Below are 17237 nucleotides of genomic sequence, written 5' to 3'. Positions count from 1 at the left end.
GTCTTGTTCCAGATTTGAGTGAGAAGGCTTTTAGTTTTTCCCCATTGAGTATTATATTTGCTGTGGGTTTCTCATAAATGGCTTTGATTATATTCAGGAATGTTCCTTCTATACCCACCTTGGAGAGGGTCTTCATCATGAATGGATGTTGGACTTTGTCAAATGCTTTTTCTTCGTCTATTGAGATGATCATATGATTTTTGACCTTTTTTTTTTGTTAATGTGGTGTATGATGCTGATTGATTTGCGTATGTTGAACCATCCTTGTGAACCTGGGATGAACCCAACCTGGTCATGGTGTATAATTTTTTTGATATGTTGTTGGATTCGGTTGGCTAAGATTTTGTTGAGAATTTTTGCCTCTATATTCATCAATGATATTGGCCGATAGTTTTCTTTTTTGGTGGTATCTCTGTCTGGTTTTGGAATGAGGGTGATGGTGGCCTCGTAGAATGTCTTTGGGAGTATTCCTTCTTCTTCAACCTTTTGAAAGAGTTTAAGGAGGATGGGCACCAATTCCTCTTTATATGTTTGATAGAATTTGCCTGTGAAGCCATCTGGTCCTGGACTTTTATTTGTAGGGAGTGGTTTTATGACCTCTTCAATTTCATTTCTAGTGATCGGTCAGTTCAGTTGGTCTGTTTCTGCTTGATTCAGTTTTGGCAGGCTGTAAGATTCTAGAAAATTGTCCATTTCTTCCAGATTGTCAAACTTGTTGCTGTATAGTTGTTCATAGTATTCTCTTATGGTTTTTTGTATTTCTGCTGTATCCGTTGTGATTTCTCCTTTTTCATTTATAATTTTGGTGATTTGGGTTCTTTCTCTCCTCTTTTTAGTGAGTCTGGCCAGGGGTTTGTCAATTTTGTTCACCTTTTCAAAGAACCAGCTCTTGGTTTTATTCATTTTCTCTATTGTTTTTTGAGTCTCTATTTTATTGATTTCTTCTTTGATCTTTATAATTTCCTTCCTTCTGCTGACTTTAGGACTTCTTTGTTCTTCTTTTTCTAATTCGTTTAGGTGGAGGGTTAAGTTGTCAATTTGGGATCTTTCTTCTTTTTTGAGAAAGGCCTGGATTGCTATAAATTTCCCTCTGAGCACTGCTTTCGCAGCATCCCATAGATTTTGAGAGGTTGTGTCTTCATTATCATTTGTTTCAAGGTAGTTTTTAATTTCCTTCTTGATTTCCTCATTGACCCATTGGTTTTTGAGTAGCATGTTGTTGAGTCTCCATGGAGTAGGTTTTTTCTCTTTGCTTTTCCTGTGGTTGATTTCTAATTTCATGGCATTGTGGTCAGAGAAGATACTTGAGATAATTTCTATGCTCCTAAATTTATTGAGATTCGCTTTATGTCCCAATATGTGGTCGATTCTTGAGAATGTTCCATGAGCATTTGAGAAGAATGTGTATTCTGATTTTTTTGGATGTAGTGTCCTGAAGATATCAATTAAGTCTAACTTTTCTATTGTTTCCTTTAGGATCTCTGTTGCTTTATTGGTTTTCTGTCTAGAGGATCTGTCCATTGATGTGAGGGGGGTATTTAGGTCTCCTACTATGATTGTATTCTCATCAATATCTCCCTTTATGTCTGTTAATATTTGTTGTATGTATCTGGGTGCTCCTATGTTTGGGGCATATATGTTGATGATAGTAACATCCTCTCCTTGGATGGATCCCTTAATCATTAAATAGTGTCCTCCTTTGTCTTTCTTTATGTCTTTTGTTTTAAAGTCTATTTTGTCTGATATGAGCATTGCGACTCCTGCTTTTCTGTCATGTCTATTGGCGTGAAATATTTTTCCCCACCCTTTCACTTTCAATCTATATGTATCTTTTGTCCTAAGGTGAGTTTCTTGTAGGCAGCATATTGAAGGTTTTTGCCTTTTTATCCATTCAGCCACCCTGTGTCTTTTGATTGGGGCATTCAGTCCATTGACATTTAAGGTGATAATTGATAGATGATTATTTATTGCCATTTGAACCTCGTGTTCCAGTTGATTCTATGGTTCTCCATTCTTCCTTTCTTTTTTTTTTTTTTTTTTTTTTTTTTTGGTTGTATGGTCTCCTGTTATTATCTGCTTGAGTATATTTTTTTTTCATTTTTTGCAGATGCAATATTTGGTTTTGGCTTGTGGTTGCCCTGTTTTTTAAGTATGCTAACCCCTTCCCATAATTGTGTGTTTTAGCCTGATGGTCCTGTAAGTTCAAACACTTCATTACTATATTAAAATTAAGAAGAGAGACATACATATAAACAAAAAGGGTTATTTACCTCCTGACATCCCTTGACCACATTTTATGGTTTTGATGACTCTTTTTTATTTTTTTCGTTTTAATTTTATTTTGTTTGAAGCATGTTCATGATTAAATCTGTATGCTGGCTTATTTGAGTGACTGCTCTCTGATTGCAGTTTCCTCAGTCCTAGTTCTTCCTCTTCTTCTTCTTCTTTTTTTTTTTCTTTTCTTTTTTCTTCCCTTTCCTTCCTTTCTTTTTGGTTTAGAGAAGCCCTTTCAATATTTCCTTTAACCTGGGTTTTGTGTTGCTGTATTCTTTAAGTTTTTGTTTGTTGGGAAAAATTTTTATTTCCCCTTCTATTTTAAATGATATTCTTGCTGGATAGAGTATTCTAGGTTGCATATTTTTTCCTTTTAGCACTTTAAATATCTCTTGCCATTCCCTCCTGGCCTGTAGTGTTTCTGTAGAGAAATCAGCTGATATTCTTATGGGGGTTCCCTTGTAGGTAACATTCTGTTTTTCTCTTGCTGCCTTTAGGATCCTCTCTTTATCACTAACTTTTGCCATTTTTATTATGATGTGTCTTGGTGTGGGTCTGTTTGGGTTCAATTTGTTTGGGGCCCTCTGTGCTTCTTGTATCTTGAATCCAGTATCCTTTAGATTTGGGAAGTTTCCAGCAATAATTTCTTCAAATATATTTTCCATTCCCTTATCTTTTTCTACTCCTTCTGGAATTCCTATTATGCGTAAATTGGCCCGCTTTATATTATCCCATAGGTCTCTTATATTGCTTTCCAGTTTTTTGATTCGGTTTTCTGTCTGTTGAGCAGATTGAGTGATTTCCATTATTCTTTCTTCCATATCACTGATTCGTTCTTCTGCATTATTCATTCTGGTTTTTACTGCCCCTAGTTCAGTTTGCATCTCTGCAAATGAATGTTCTAGTTTTTCTTGGCTCCTCCTTCTATTTTCTAGTTCCTTTCTGAGGGTGTCTGCATTACTGTTCATATCTTCTCTTAATTCCTTCAGTATTTTCACTATTTCTCTTTTGAACTCCAGGTCTGTCTGACTGCAGAGATCTGTTTCATTGTTGACTGTTTTAGGTGAGTTCTCCTGTTGGTTTGAATGGGGGTGGTTTCTCAGCTTCTTCATCTTGCTTGTTGTTTTCTTTCTCCTGAGGGAGTTGTACTCTCCATTATCGGGCAGTGTTTGCCTTGTCACTGCTGTGGAATATTTCCTGAGGGCTGGCGTTGTTGGTCAATCTTTTTTGAGGCAGTGTGGCTTTTCTGGAGTGTTGATGGGGCTAACAGTGTTTCTTTGAAGCAAAGGAGGACTTCCTGAGGGCAGACAGGACTGGGAAGTCCACACCACGATGGTAGCAGATTTCACTTGGTCATGCAGAGCTTGCTCTGGTGTTTTTAGGCTGTGGGGTTCTTGCAGGGGGTTGGCAGTGTTGGGCAGCTGCTCTTCAGGGGTGCATCACCCCCTGGGGGCTGGAGCAGCTATCTGGGTCACTGAGAACCTGAGAGGCTCTTCCCTAGGGTAGCCCAACTCAGAAGGACAGCCTGAGAATGTAGGCGGATCTTTTCACAGTCTGGCCGAGCTTGTTGCAGCTTTTCTGGGCTGCAGGGGCTCTTCCAGGGGGCTGGTGGTGCTGAGCAGTTATTTCACGGGAGTGGGGCACCCCCTGGGGGCTTTGGCGGGTAGCAGGGCCGTTGGAAACTGAAGAGGCTCCTCCCCGGGGCAACCTGACTCAGAAAAACCGTCCGAGAATTAGGCCGATCTATTCACAGCCTAGCTAAGCTTGTTCTAGCTTTTCTGGGCTGCAGGCCTTTTCTCGGGGGCTGGTGGTGTTTGGTGCTGCTCTGCGGAAGTGTAGCCCCACCAAAGGGCAAGCAGGCCTGTGCAGGGGCAGCCCCTGCAGTGGTAGGCTTCAGGCAATTGTTGAGGCCAGCCCTCCTGGATGGCAGGCAGCCCCAGGTCCGTGAGAGCGTAGGGCGTGGCGGGGGTGGGGGGAGGGGATGCACTGGGAAGCAGAGTTTTCAGCTAGCTAGCGGGCCTGTAAGCTTGCTGTGGCGTGGGGGATATTCTATGGGGACCCACCCCTTCTTTTCTCCCCTCCCCAGCATGGGCGCAGACCAGGCTCTTCTCCCAGGTTCTCTCTGATGTGGCTTTCCACTTCCCCGCCCCTGGAGTATTGCTCCCTTCCTCTGCGACAGCTTTGTTTTCCAGTCTCCCAGGCAGTCTCTGACCCGTCAAATGGTTTCTAGACCTTCCAAGCAGTTTCCGCTCTGCCCCGCCCCCCCAGCCTGGGGACTAACCTTCGGAGGTGAGGTCTCGGTGCCCAGCCCCCACCCAGGCGTCCCCCGGCCCTTTCTCAGGGATTAACCTTCGGAGGCGAGGTCTCGGTGCCCAGCCCCCACCCAGTTGTCACCCAGCCCTTTCCCGGGGACTAACCTCTGGAGCTGAGGATTCGGTGCCCAGCCCCCACCCAGGCGTCTCAATTTTTGGTGACTGTGCCCGTAGTTCAGATGGTCCGTTGGGTTCTTGATCGGCTTTTCCGTACTCCAACTTACTGCTACACTCTTCTCTGCATCTGGAGATTCCTCCGGTTCGTTTGATCTTTCGCCCGGTAGGTGACTTTCCAGGGTGCGGGATCCCTTTCTCCTCCGCAGTTCCCTTTCGGGAGCGCCCGTCCCGCTCGGATTCACCTTCTCTCACTCTTCTCTTTTCTCCCGTTCTGCCCAATAATGTCACGAATTTCTTGCCGTTATTGGAGTTTAGGTTCCTCTGCCAGCGATTGGTTGCTGTTCTGTGCGAGTCATTTATTCCGTAGATGTGCTTTTTTTGTTGTGTTTGTGGGAGAGGGCGAGCGTGTCCTCCTACTCCTCCGCCATCTTGTCCTCCTCTATTATTATTATTTTTTATTGAAGTAGAGTTGATATATAATATGTAAGTTACAGTTACAATGTAGCAATTCATAGTTCCAAAAATGGGTTTTAAATGAGGATGGGATTGGGGCGAGGGCTTTCTTTTTTTTTTTCCTTTTAGGGCCGCACCTGTGACACATGGAGGTTCCTGGGTTAGGGGTCAAATTAGAACCAGTAATGAGGGATCCCAATCACATCTGAGACCTATGCCATAGCTTGTGGCAATGCTGGATCCTTAACCCAATGAGTGAGGCCAAGGATTGAACCCTTATCCTCCTGGATACTAGTCAGGTTCTTAACCTGCTGAGCCACAACAAGAATCCCTGGGGGGTTTTCTTGAACACCAATCCTAAAGCAAGAGGTGGGTCCTTGACCCTGGCTTCAGAGGTGGAAATATTCAGAGATTAATATTGGTGGCAGGTCTTGGCCAACACAATGAAAGCAGAGTCCTCGCCACCCGTATTTCCCCAGGGACTTTCCCAGAGTCTCAAATTCCAGCCATTCTCTTGGTCCTAAGAGCTACCTATTTCCCATGAACTAGTTGTAATTACCATCACCTTATAGCTTATTGGAGATGCTGCCTATGTAAGTAGCTTTTGGCAGGAAAGGGCTCTTTGCAGGAAAGGGCTCTTTACAGGAATGAGCTCTCTGCTGGAGACCCCTTTTATCTTGTCACTAACATTAAATGAGGTGCCCCATCCCCCATGCTCTACTCATCTCCAGTCTTAGTACAATTTTCAGATCTTTTGATCACACAATACCTTGCCTAACCAGTTGTTTCTTTCTGTAGATAGAAGTAGAAATGAAGAATAAGTAATTAATAATAACCAGATCTCTTCCCTAGTTTCCCTATCAGTAATCTCATCAATAAACTGTGTGAAAAAATATTGTGTGACCAAGATAACATCTAAAAAAGATCCCAAGAGTTTGGCGTGCCTGCACACAATGGGGGATGGTGATGACTCTGACCCATATCTCAATGAAAACTAAAATTACTTTCCATTTTCCATTCAAAAACTTTCATGGCCCAGCAGAATCTTTGGAGGAGATTTTTGGAGGACACTGAATTTACACCTTCCTGGATTGCCAGCATTCTTATTAAAAGCAAATTTCCTTTCTACCAACATTTGCTTTCCTCTCTGGTATTGATTTTCAAACAGCAAGCAACTGTAATTGTGTTTGTTAGTACCTGGATATTTGATAATACCAGGTATTTGATAATATCTGGCTCACAAGGGAACTAAACCAGAAGGTCGGTGAGAAAACGAGGAAGAGTCTATGAGAAGGGTAGGTATGAAGATTACATCTGGGGGTTAGTTGTCACTGAGACACATCAACAAGCCCAGGGTCCACTTGTGATTTGTCATCAACCAAAGATTGGAACCAACAACAAAGGTTACAGGAGTAATGATACAGATGTCAAAACTCCCTCTGAGCAGCTGGCTCTGTGCTACACTTTATTTTCAAAGAGGTAGGGTATCACTCTATTCCCGTTGTCATGATGAGCAGACTGAGACTTGCCAAAGCCAGATGCCTTGCACACAGCTAACTAGATAAGTCCTGGGATGGGATCCACTTTTTCCTGACCATGAACATCAAGAATGAATCAAGGTCATAGAGAACAGACTTGTGGATGCCAACAGGTAGGGGGAGGGAGAAGGATGGACATTGAGTTTGGGGTTGATAGATGCAAACTATTACACTTAGAATGGATAAGCAATGAGTTCCTACTGTATAGCACAGGGAGCTATATCCAGTCTTTTGGGCTAGAACATGATGGAAGATAATATAAGAAAGGGAATCCATGTATATGTATGCCTGGGTCACTTTGCCGTACAGCAGAATTTGGCACAACATTGTAGATCAAGTACATTTTAACAATTAAAAAAATAAATTAAAAAGCGTCAAGATGGAGTTCCTGTCGTGGCTCAGTGGTTAACGAATCCGACTAGGAACCGTGAGGTTGCAGGTACGATCCCTGGCCTTGCTCAGTGGGTTAAGGATCCGGCGTTGCCGAGAGCTGTGGTGTAGGTAGCAGACGCGGCTTGGATCTGGCATTGCTGCGGCTATGGTGTAGGCCGGCAGCTGTAGCTCCGATTAGACCCCTAGCCTGGGAACCTCCATATGCCACAGGTGCAGCCCTAGAAAAAACAAACAAACAAAAAAAAAGAGTCAAGATGAGTGGTCACTGTTCTGTCATTGACTGGGACTACTGGGTGCCTGAATAAGTCAGCTTCCCTGGCTTCAGGATCCCTCAGATTCCTTCCTTTCTGTATCCATTTAGGAATTTGTAGACATGGTGAGGACTCAGGCTCAGGCATCATCCTCTTCAGGCTTCAAGGCAGGTGTGAAGGGGCAACACAAAACTTAGAACTCTCGGTCTCAAGTGAGCACAGTGGCCTGGGGACCTGGAGATGGCCAAGCTTCTTCCTCACCTGAGGGGCGGGCTTAACCAGTGACCCTGCCCTGCAGGACTCAGTCCTGGTGTCTGCTGAGAGCATCCTCGCACTGTCTTTCTTCCTGTCTCCAGCTCTTTATCTCACTTTTGATCTTTTTTCTTGGAGTCCCCTGTGTCATTTGTGTTCCCCAAGCCCATCTTATCTGCTTCTGCTTTTCCTTTCCCCCTAACTGGACACAAAATAGAACTAAAGCTTCTCTCTTTTAATTTCTTGTACTAAATAGTTTCTATGGTTTCTCTGTTAATTAGTCACTTTTTATCTGGATGAATTAAGCTTTTATATTGTTTGTTGTTTCCTTGTTTATTTATTTATTTTCCTCCTGAGGGTCAGAGGACTTCTTGGCAAAAGAATTGTTTCCCTGCCTCCCAAATCCACCACTTTTGAGGCCCAACAATCCCAGGAAGCACAGCAGAGGGTTTATGTTCTGTTTAAGGGGCCAGGGTGCCCTTCCAAAAGAAGCCTGTCTGCACTTTGAAGGGGGCAGAGTCCCTCCAGTGAAGGATGCCCCTGGGGGACTGAGGCCTCTCTTGAACCTGCCTTTTGTCCAGGCCTGCTCATCTAGGCTTTGTAGACACCAACCAGTTAAGAGCAGCCCACACAGCATGAAGTATTTTAATGTACTTTTCTGCAACTTTGATTTCCTAACCTCACAATATATCCTGGAAATCTCTCCACATCTGTTCACCTAGTCTCTCCATTCTGTTCTAGGGCTGCTCAGCCCTCCAGAGCATGTATCTTTAACCTCTCCATGCTGTATGGGCATTTAGGTTGCTCTGGTATTTTGCAATCACAGACAATGCTTCAGTGAATACCTTTGTGCATATATATTTTCATATCACTGCAGGAATGTCTTTAGGGTAGCTTCCTGGAAATGAGTTAAAGAAATGTAAGTGCATATGTAGTTTTGTTAGGTTTACCAAATTCCCCTGCTGAAGAATTTGTTCTGAATTCTCACTAGCAGTATATGAGGGTAACTATTTTCCCACAGTCTTGCCAAAGAATGTGTCATCTTATATTTTAATATTTGCTAATCTACAGGTGAGAAATTGTATTAGTGCTGTTTTAGTTTTCATTTTTCTGATTATGGAGTTTGAATATTTTTCAAATATTTAAAGACCACCAAGATTTTATATAGATCTTACATATTTTGTCTGTTCATGTCTTTTTCCTACTTTTTAAAGAAATTTTGGTTTTTTGCCTTTTAATATTTAGTAAGTACAGAAACAAACTTTATAACCACATCAGGAATATGTCTTTCATTTCTAAGTTCACAAAAACACAATACATATTTTATCTCATACAATCTTCTTAAAATGATGGTAATCTAAAGGTAATTTAAAAATCTACATTGTTGGGATTTCTGAGGATTAAATGAAATAATACACAATTGGTTACTAAACTGTACAGCCTAACAAGGTACTAAACATTAAATAAATGCCAATAATGGTCAATTTAATATTATTATAATACTGAATATTTCTAATAATCTTTTAGCTAAAGGAAAAACTTTGGGAAATATAGAATAATTGTCTTTTTAACATCTCATGTTATGTGAGTAGAGTAAATTTGTTTCTGTTTTTTGAAATACTGTATTTTCCTAATCAAGTAAATGAAAACTATAGTTCTCTTTCTATAACTCATGTAGGCATAGGTATATGGAATAAATCCTATAGATAAGAACTCTGCATTTACAATTTTTTTAAAAAAAATTTTTGCTTTTTAATTTGATTTTTATTTTACATTGTAGTACAGTTGATTTACAATGTTGTGTTAGTTTCAGGTATACTATATAGTAAAGTGATTCAGATATAGATATACATATATCCATCATTTTTCAGATTCTTTCCCCATATAGACTAGTACAGAACACTCAGTAGAGTTCCCTATGCTATACAGCAGGTCCTTGTTGATTACTTTATACATAGCAATGTGTAATATCAATCCCAAATTCCTAATTTATCCCTCTTTCACACAAACATTTCCACTTTGGTAACCATAAGTTTGTTTTCAAAATCTGTGGGTCTATTTCTGCTTTGTAAATAAGTTCACTTGCATCATTTCCTTAGATTCCACTTATAAGTGATATATGATACTTGTCTTTGATTTTCTTCACTTGCTATGATAATTTCTAGGTCCATCTATGTTGTTGCTAACGGAATTATTTCATTCTTTTTTATCTCTGAGTAATATTTCATTGTATGTATGTGCCACATCTTCTTTACCCATTCCTCTGTTGATGAGAATTTAGGTTGCTTCCACGTCTCAATTATTATAAACAGCATTGCAATAAACACTGGGATGCATGTATATTTTTGCATTATGGCTCTCTCTGGATAAATGCCCAGGAGTAGGATTACTGAATCATATGCTAGTTCTATATTTAGTTTTTTAAGGGACCTCCATACTGTTCTCCAGAGTGCTTATACCAATTTACATTCCCACCGACAGTGTACGAAGACACCAATTTACCTATACTCTCTAGAGAATTTCTTAATTTCTTTTATTTTTTATTACTCAATGAATTTATTACCTTTACAGTTGTACAATGATCATCACAATCCAATCTTATAGCATTTCCATCCCACAACCCCAGCGCATACCCCCACCCCTAAAACTGTCTTCTTTGGAAACCATAAGTTTCTCAAAGTCTGTGAGTCACTATCTCCTCTGCAAAGAAGTTCACTGTGTCCCTTTTTCAGATTCCACATGTCAGTGAAAGCATTTGATCTTGCTGTCTCATTGTATGGCTGACTTCACCTAGCATGATAATTTCTAGGTCCAACCATGTTGCTAAAATTGCCCTTATTTCGTTCTTTTTGATGGCTGAGTAATATTCCATTGTGTATATGTACCGCCTCTTCTTTATCCACTCCTCTGTCAATGGACATTTAGGTTGTTTCCACATCTTGGCTATTGAAAATCATGCTGCAATGAACATCAGAGTACATGTGCCTTTTCAGGTCATGGTTTCCTCTGGATAGATGCCCAGGAGAGGGATTGCTGGATCAAATGGTAGTTCTATGTTTAGTCTTCTGAGGACTCGCCATACTGTTTTCCACAGTGTTTGCACCAATTTACAAGCCCACCAACAGCGTAATAGAGTTTCTCTTTCTCCACACCCTCTCCAACACTTACTGTCTGTAGACTCTTGGATGATGGCCATTCTGGCTAGTGTAAGGTGGTACCTCATAGTGGTTTTGATTGGCATTTCTCTAATAATGAGTGATGTTGAACATCTTTTTGTGTGTTTTTTGGCCATCTGTTTGTCATCTTTGGAGAATTGTCTGTTTAGATCTTCTGCCCATTGTTTATGGGGTTTTGTGTGTTTTTTTTTGGTATTGAGTGGTAGGAGGTGTTCATAAATTTTGGAGATGAATGCCTTGTCAGTCGATTCATTTGCAAAGATTTTCTCCCACTCTGTGGGTTGTCTTTTCGTTTTGTTTAGGATTTCCTTTGCTGTGCAGAAACTTTTAGGTTTGATTAGGTCCCATTTGCTTCTTATTGTTTCTACTGTCATTACTCTTAAGAGGTGGATCTGAGATGTTGCTGTTGTTTATGTTGGAGAGTGTTTGGCCTATGTTTTCCTCTAAGAGTTTTATAATGTCTGGTCTTATATCTAGGTCTTCAATCCATTCTGAGTTTATTTTTGTGTATGGTGTTTGGGAGTGTTCTAATTTCATTCTTTCCCATGTGGCTATCCAGTTTTCCCAGCACCATTTACTTATTGAAGGGACTGTCTTTTCTCCATTGTATATTCGTGCCTCCTTTGTCATAGATGAGTTGGCTGTAGGTGCATGGGTTTAATTCTGGGCTTTCTATCCTGTTCCACTGATCTATATTTCTGTCTTTGTGCCAGTACCATATGGTTTTGATGATTGTTGCTTTGTAGTATAGTCTGAAGTCCAGGAGCCTGATGCCTCCAGCTCCATTTTTCTTTCTCAGGATGTCTTTGGATATTCTGGGTCTTTCGTGCTTCCAAACAAACTTTAAAATATTTTTGTTTGAGTTCTGTGAAAAATGTCCTTGGTAATTTGATAGGGATTGCATTGAATCTCTAGATTGCCTTGGGTAGTATAGTCATTTTGATAATATTGACTCTTCCAGTCCAGGAGCATGGTATGTCTTTCCATCTATTTGTGTCATCTTTGATTTCTTTCATCAGTGTCTTAGAGTTTTCAGAGCACAGGTCTTTTGTCTCTTTGGATAGGTTTACTCCTAGGTATTTTATTCTTTTGGATGCAGCGGTAAATGGGATTGCTTCCTTAATTTCCCTTTCTGACCTTGCATTGCTAGTATATAGAAATGCCATCGATTTCTATGTATTAATTTTGTATCCTGCGACTTTGCCAAATTCATGGATGAGCTCTAACAGTTTTCTGGTAGAGTCTTTAGGATTCTCTAGGTAGGTATAGTATCATGTCATCAGCAAATAGAGATAGTTTTACTTCTTCCTTTCCAATTTGGATTCCTTTCATCTCTTTTACTTCTCTGATTGCTGTGGCTAGGACTTCCAGAACTATGCTGAAGAGTAGTGGCGAGAGTGAACATCCTTGTCTTGTTCCTGATCTCAGCGGGAATTCATTCAGTGTTTCTCCATTGAAAATGATGTTAGCTCTGGGTTTGTCATATATGGCCTATATCATGTTGAGGTAGGTTCCTTCTAGGCCCACTTCTGAAGGGTTTTTATCAGAAATGGGTGCTGGATTTTGTCAAAGGCTTTTTCTGCCTCTATTGAGAGGATCATATATATGGTTTCTATTCTTCAGTTTGCTATGTGGTGTATGACACTGGTTGATTTGTGGATATTGAAGAACCCTAGGATATCCCTGGGATAAATCCCACTTGATCATGATGTACAATCCTTTTAATGGATTGTTGCATGCAGTTCGCTAGTATTTTGTTGTGGATTTTTCATTGATGTTCATCAGTAAAATTGGCCTGTAGTTTTCTTTTTTTTGTGATATCTTTGTCTGGTTTTGGTATCAGGGTGATGGTGGCCTCATAGAATGACCTGGGAGTTTTCCTTCCTCCGCAATTTTTTGAAATAGTTTCAGGAGGATAGGTAAAACTCTTCTCTAAATGTTTGATAGAGTTTGCCTGTGAAGCCATCTGGTTCTGGACTTTTGTTTCTTGGAAGTTATTTAATCACAGTTTCAATTTCAGTTCTTCTGATTGGTCCATTCATCTTTTCTATTTCATCTTGGTTTAGTCTTGGAAGATTGTACCTTACTAAGAATTTGACCATTTCTTCTAGGTTTTCCATTTTATTGGCATATAGTTGCATTTAGTAGTCTCTTATGCTTCTTTGTATTTCTGTGGTGTCTGTTGTTACTTCTCCTTTTTCATTTCTAATTTTATTGATTTGAGTCCTCTCTGTTTTTTTCTTGATATCTCTGACTAAGGGTTATCAATTTTGTTGATCTTTTCGAAGAACCAGTTTTTTTTTCATTGATCTTTTCTATGGTTTTCTTTGTTTCTATTTCATTGATTTCTGCTCTGATCTTTATGATTTCTTTCCTTCTACTAATTTTAGGTCTTGTCTGTTCTCTCTCTAGATGCTTAAATGTAAACTTATGAATTTTTTCCTGTTTCCTGAGGTGTGCTTGAATGCTATAAACTTTCCTCTTAGAACAGCTTTTGCTGCGTCCCATAGGTTTTGGAGTGTCATATCTTTGTTGTCATTTGCTTCTCGGTATTTTTTAATTTCCTCTTGGATTTCCTCAGTGATCCATTGGTTGTTTAGCTTTTTTCTTGTTGTTGATTTCCAGTTGTTTAACGTTGTGGTCAGAAAAGATGCTTGATATGATTTCAATTGTGTTGAAGTTACCGAGGTTTGATTTGCAGGCCAGGATGTGATCCATCTTAGAGAATGTTCCATGTGCACTTGAGAAGACTGTGTATTCTGTTGCTTTTGGATGAAATATCCTATAAATATCTATTAAGTCCATCTGGTCTAATGCTTCATTCAGGGCCTGTGTTTCCTTATTGATTTTCTGTCAGGTGATGTGTCCATTGCTGTAAGTGGGGGGTTAATGTCCCACACTATGATTGTGTTATTGTCAATTTGTCCTTTTAAGGTTGTTAGCAGTTTCCTTATATATTGTGGTGAACCTATGTTGGGTGTGTAGATATTTAAAACTGTTATATCTTCTTCTTGGATTGATCCTTTCATCATTAGGTAGTGATCTTCCTTGTCCCTTAAAATATTCTTCATTTTGAAGTCTATTTTTTCTGATATGAGTATTGCTACTCCAGCTTTCTTTTGATTCCCATTTGCATGAACTATTTTCTTCTATCCTCTCACTTTCAATTTGTATGTGTCCCTAGAAGCGAAGTGGGTCTATTGAAGACAACATATATATGGGTCTTGTTTTTGTATCCATTCAGCCAATTTATGTCTTTTGGTTGGGACGTTTAGTCCATTAATATTTAAGGTAATTATTGATATGTATATTCTTATTGGCATAATATTAGTTGCTTTGGATTTGTTTTTGTTGCTCTTTTTTCTTCCCTTCTTCTCTTGTTCTCTCCTCTTGTGGTTTGATAACTATCTTTAGTGTTGTATTTGAGGTGATTTTTCTTATTTGTTTGTGTATCAATTGTAGATTTTTTATTTGCAGGTATTCTGAAGTTTTGATATGAGTCTATATTTAAATGAGATTGTTTTAAGTTGTTGGTCTCTTAATTGCAAGCTCATCTCCAGTGTTCTGCATTTGTACCCTCCTCTTTTCATGTTTTCTGATTTTGGTGGCATAATTGTGTGTGGATGATTTTGTATCTTTACTGTATATATGCTTTTACTGGTGAGCCTTGTCATTTGTGCTATTTTTGTTTCTAATTGTGGCCTTTTCCTTTCTGCCTAGAGAGATTCCTTTAATATTTGTTGTAAATGTCGTTTAGTGGTGCTGAATTCTCTCAGCTTTTGCTTATTTGTAAAGCTTTTGATTTCTCCTTCCTGGGAAGAGTAATCTTGGTTGGAGGTTTTTTCCCTTTCACCATTTTAAGTATATCATGCCAGTCCCTTCTGGCCTGCACAGTTTCTGCTAAAAAATCTGCCAATAACCTTATAAGGATTCCCTTGTATGTTATTGTTTCTTTTCCCTAGCAGCTTTTGATATTTTCTCTTTGTCTTTAATTTTGGTTAGTTTGATTAATATGTGTCTTGGGGTGTTCTTCCTTGGGTTTATTTTATATGGTACTCATTGCACTTCCTGGATTTGGGTGAGTGGTTCCTTTCCCATGTTAGGGAATTTTTCAGCTATTATCTCTTTGAATAATTTTTCTGTCCCCTTCTCTCTCTCTTCTCCTTCTGGCACCCCTAAAATACAGATGTTGGTGAATTTAATGTTGTCCCAGAATTCTCTGAGACTCTCTTCATTTGTTTTCAATCTTTTTTCTCTTTTCTGTTCCACATCCGTGATTTCTACTAAGCTGTTCTCCACCTTGCTTTTTTTTTTTTTTCCTCTTTTTGCCTTTTTGTCTTTTCTAGGGCCACTCCCGTGGCATATGGAGGTTCCCAGGCTAGGGGTCTAATTGGAGCTGTAGCCACTGGCCTATGCCATAGCCACAGCATCATGGGATCCAAGCCACATCTGCAACCTACACCAGATCCTTAACCCACTGAGCAAGGCCAGGGATCAAACCCACAACTTCATTTTTGCTAGTCAGATTCATTAACCACTGAGCCATGATGGGAACTCCTTTTCTTTGTTTTTTGTTTTTTGTTTTTTCACCTTGCTTATTCATTCTTCTGAATCCTCTATTCTGTTGTTAGCTGCTTCTAGTGAATTTTTTATTTCAGTTATTGTATTTTGCATCTCTTCTTGCTTAAGTTTTATATCTCGTATCTCTTTGCTCAGTGTTTCCTGTGAATTATCCATCTTTGCCTCCAGTTTGTTTCCAATGTCCTGCATCATCTTCAGTACCAATACTCTAATGTCTTTTTCCTGGAGGCTGAGTATCTCATGATCACTTAGCTGATTTTCTGGGTTTTTTTCTTTCTCCCTCATCTGAGTTATAGTTCTCTGTCTTTTCATTTTTATAGGTTTTTGGTGTGGTGATAATAGATAATAGAGTTGTAGCCTCTTACTTGGGGTGTCTGCCCCCCTTGTGGCTGAAGTTGCTGTAGGCTTCCTGATGAGAAGGACTTATTCCTACCCATTGGTAGATGGAGCTGATTCCTATCCCTCTGGTGGGTAGGGCTATGTCTCTGGATGGAATTAGCGGCATCTGTGTTCCTGGGGGGTCTTTAGGCAGCCTGTTTACTGATGGGTAGGGCTGTGATCCCACCTGTATTGTTGTTTGCCCTTGGGCTTCTCAGTGCTGATGGGTGGGGCCAGATTTTCCCAAAATGGACACCTCCAGAGAAATGCACGCTGATGAATATTCCCGAGAGCTTTGCTTCAAATGCCCTTCCCCCACAACAAGCCACATTCACCCCTGTTTTCCCAGGATGTCCTCCAAGAACTGCAGTCAGGTTTGACCCAGATTCCTATGGAGACTTTGCTTTGCCCTGGGACCCAGCGCACATGAAAATATGTGTGTGCCTTTTAAGAATGGGGTCTCTGTATCTCCCAGTCCCATGGAGCTCCTGCACACAAGCCTCGCTGGCCTTCGATGCCAGATGCTCTGGGGGCTCTTTCTCCCACTTCCAGATCCCCACATGTGGGAGTTTGATGTGGGGCTCAGAACTCTCACTCCTGTAGGTAAGTCTCTGTGAACCAGTTACTTTCCAATCTGTGGGGCTTCCCATCCAGGAGGTATGGAGTGGTGTATATCATGTAATAGCCCCTCCTACCTCTTGATGTGGCCTCCTCTTTGTCTTCTGGAGTAGGATATCTTTTTTAAGGTTTCTGGTCCATTTGGTTGAAGATTGCTCAGCCTTTAGTTGTGAATTTTGTTGTTTTTAGGGAAGAAGTTGAGCTCCAGTCCTTCTATTCCACCATCTTAATCCCATCCTCTCTACAGCATTTATTGTTTATAGATTTTTTTGATGATGGCCATTCTGACTGGCGTGAGGTAGTTTTGATTTGCATTTCTCTGATAATTAGTGATTTTCTGTGTTTTTTCATGTGCTTTTTGGCCATTTGTGTGTCTTCTTTGTAGAAATGTCTATTTAGATCTTCTGCCCATTTTTAATTGTTTTTTTTTATATGGAGCTGCATGAGCTATTTGTATATTTTGGAGATTAATCCCTTGTTGGTCACTTCATTTGCAAAGATTTTCTCCCCATTCTATGGATTTCTTTTTATTTTCTTTATGGTTTCCTTTGGTGTGCAAAAACGCTTAAGTTTAATTAGGTCCAATTTATTTATTTTTGTTTTTATTTTTATTACTTTAGGAGTTGGATCTATAAAGACAGTGCTGCAATTTACATCAAAGTGTACTGTGCTCTATCTGTATTTTTCTCTAGGAGTTTGATAGTATCCGATCTTACATTTGTCTTTAATCCATTTTGAGTTTATTTTTGTGTATGTTGTTAGTGAATGTTCTAATATTTTTATCTTCTTTCTTTCTTCCTCCTCTTCTTCTTCCTCCTCCTCCTCCTCCTCTTCTTCTTCTTATTCTCCTTCTTCTTTTGTCTTTTTAGGGCTGCACCATGGCATATGGATGGC

This window comes from Sus scrofa, chromosome 2 (assembly GCF_054392235.1).
Source record: "Sus scrofa isolate SSC_HxYL_T2T_F1_AM1 chromosome 2, Sscrofa_HxYL_maternal_Yorkshire_Landrace_v2.0, whole genome shotgun sequence".
In the NCBI taxonomy this organism is placed as follows: Eukaryota; Metazoa; Chordata; class Mammalia; order Artiodactyla; family Suidae; genus Sus; species Sus scrofa.
This window is presented reverse-complemented; position numbering follows the sequence as displayed.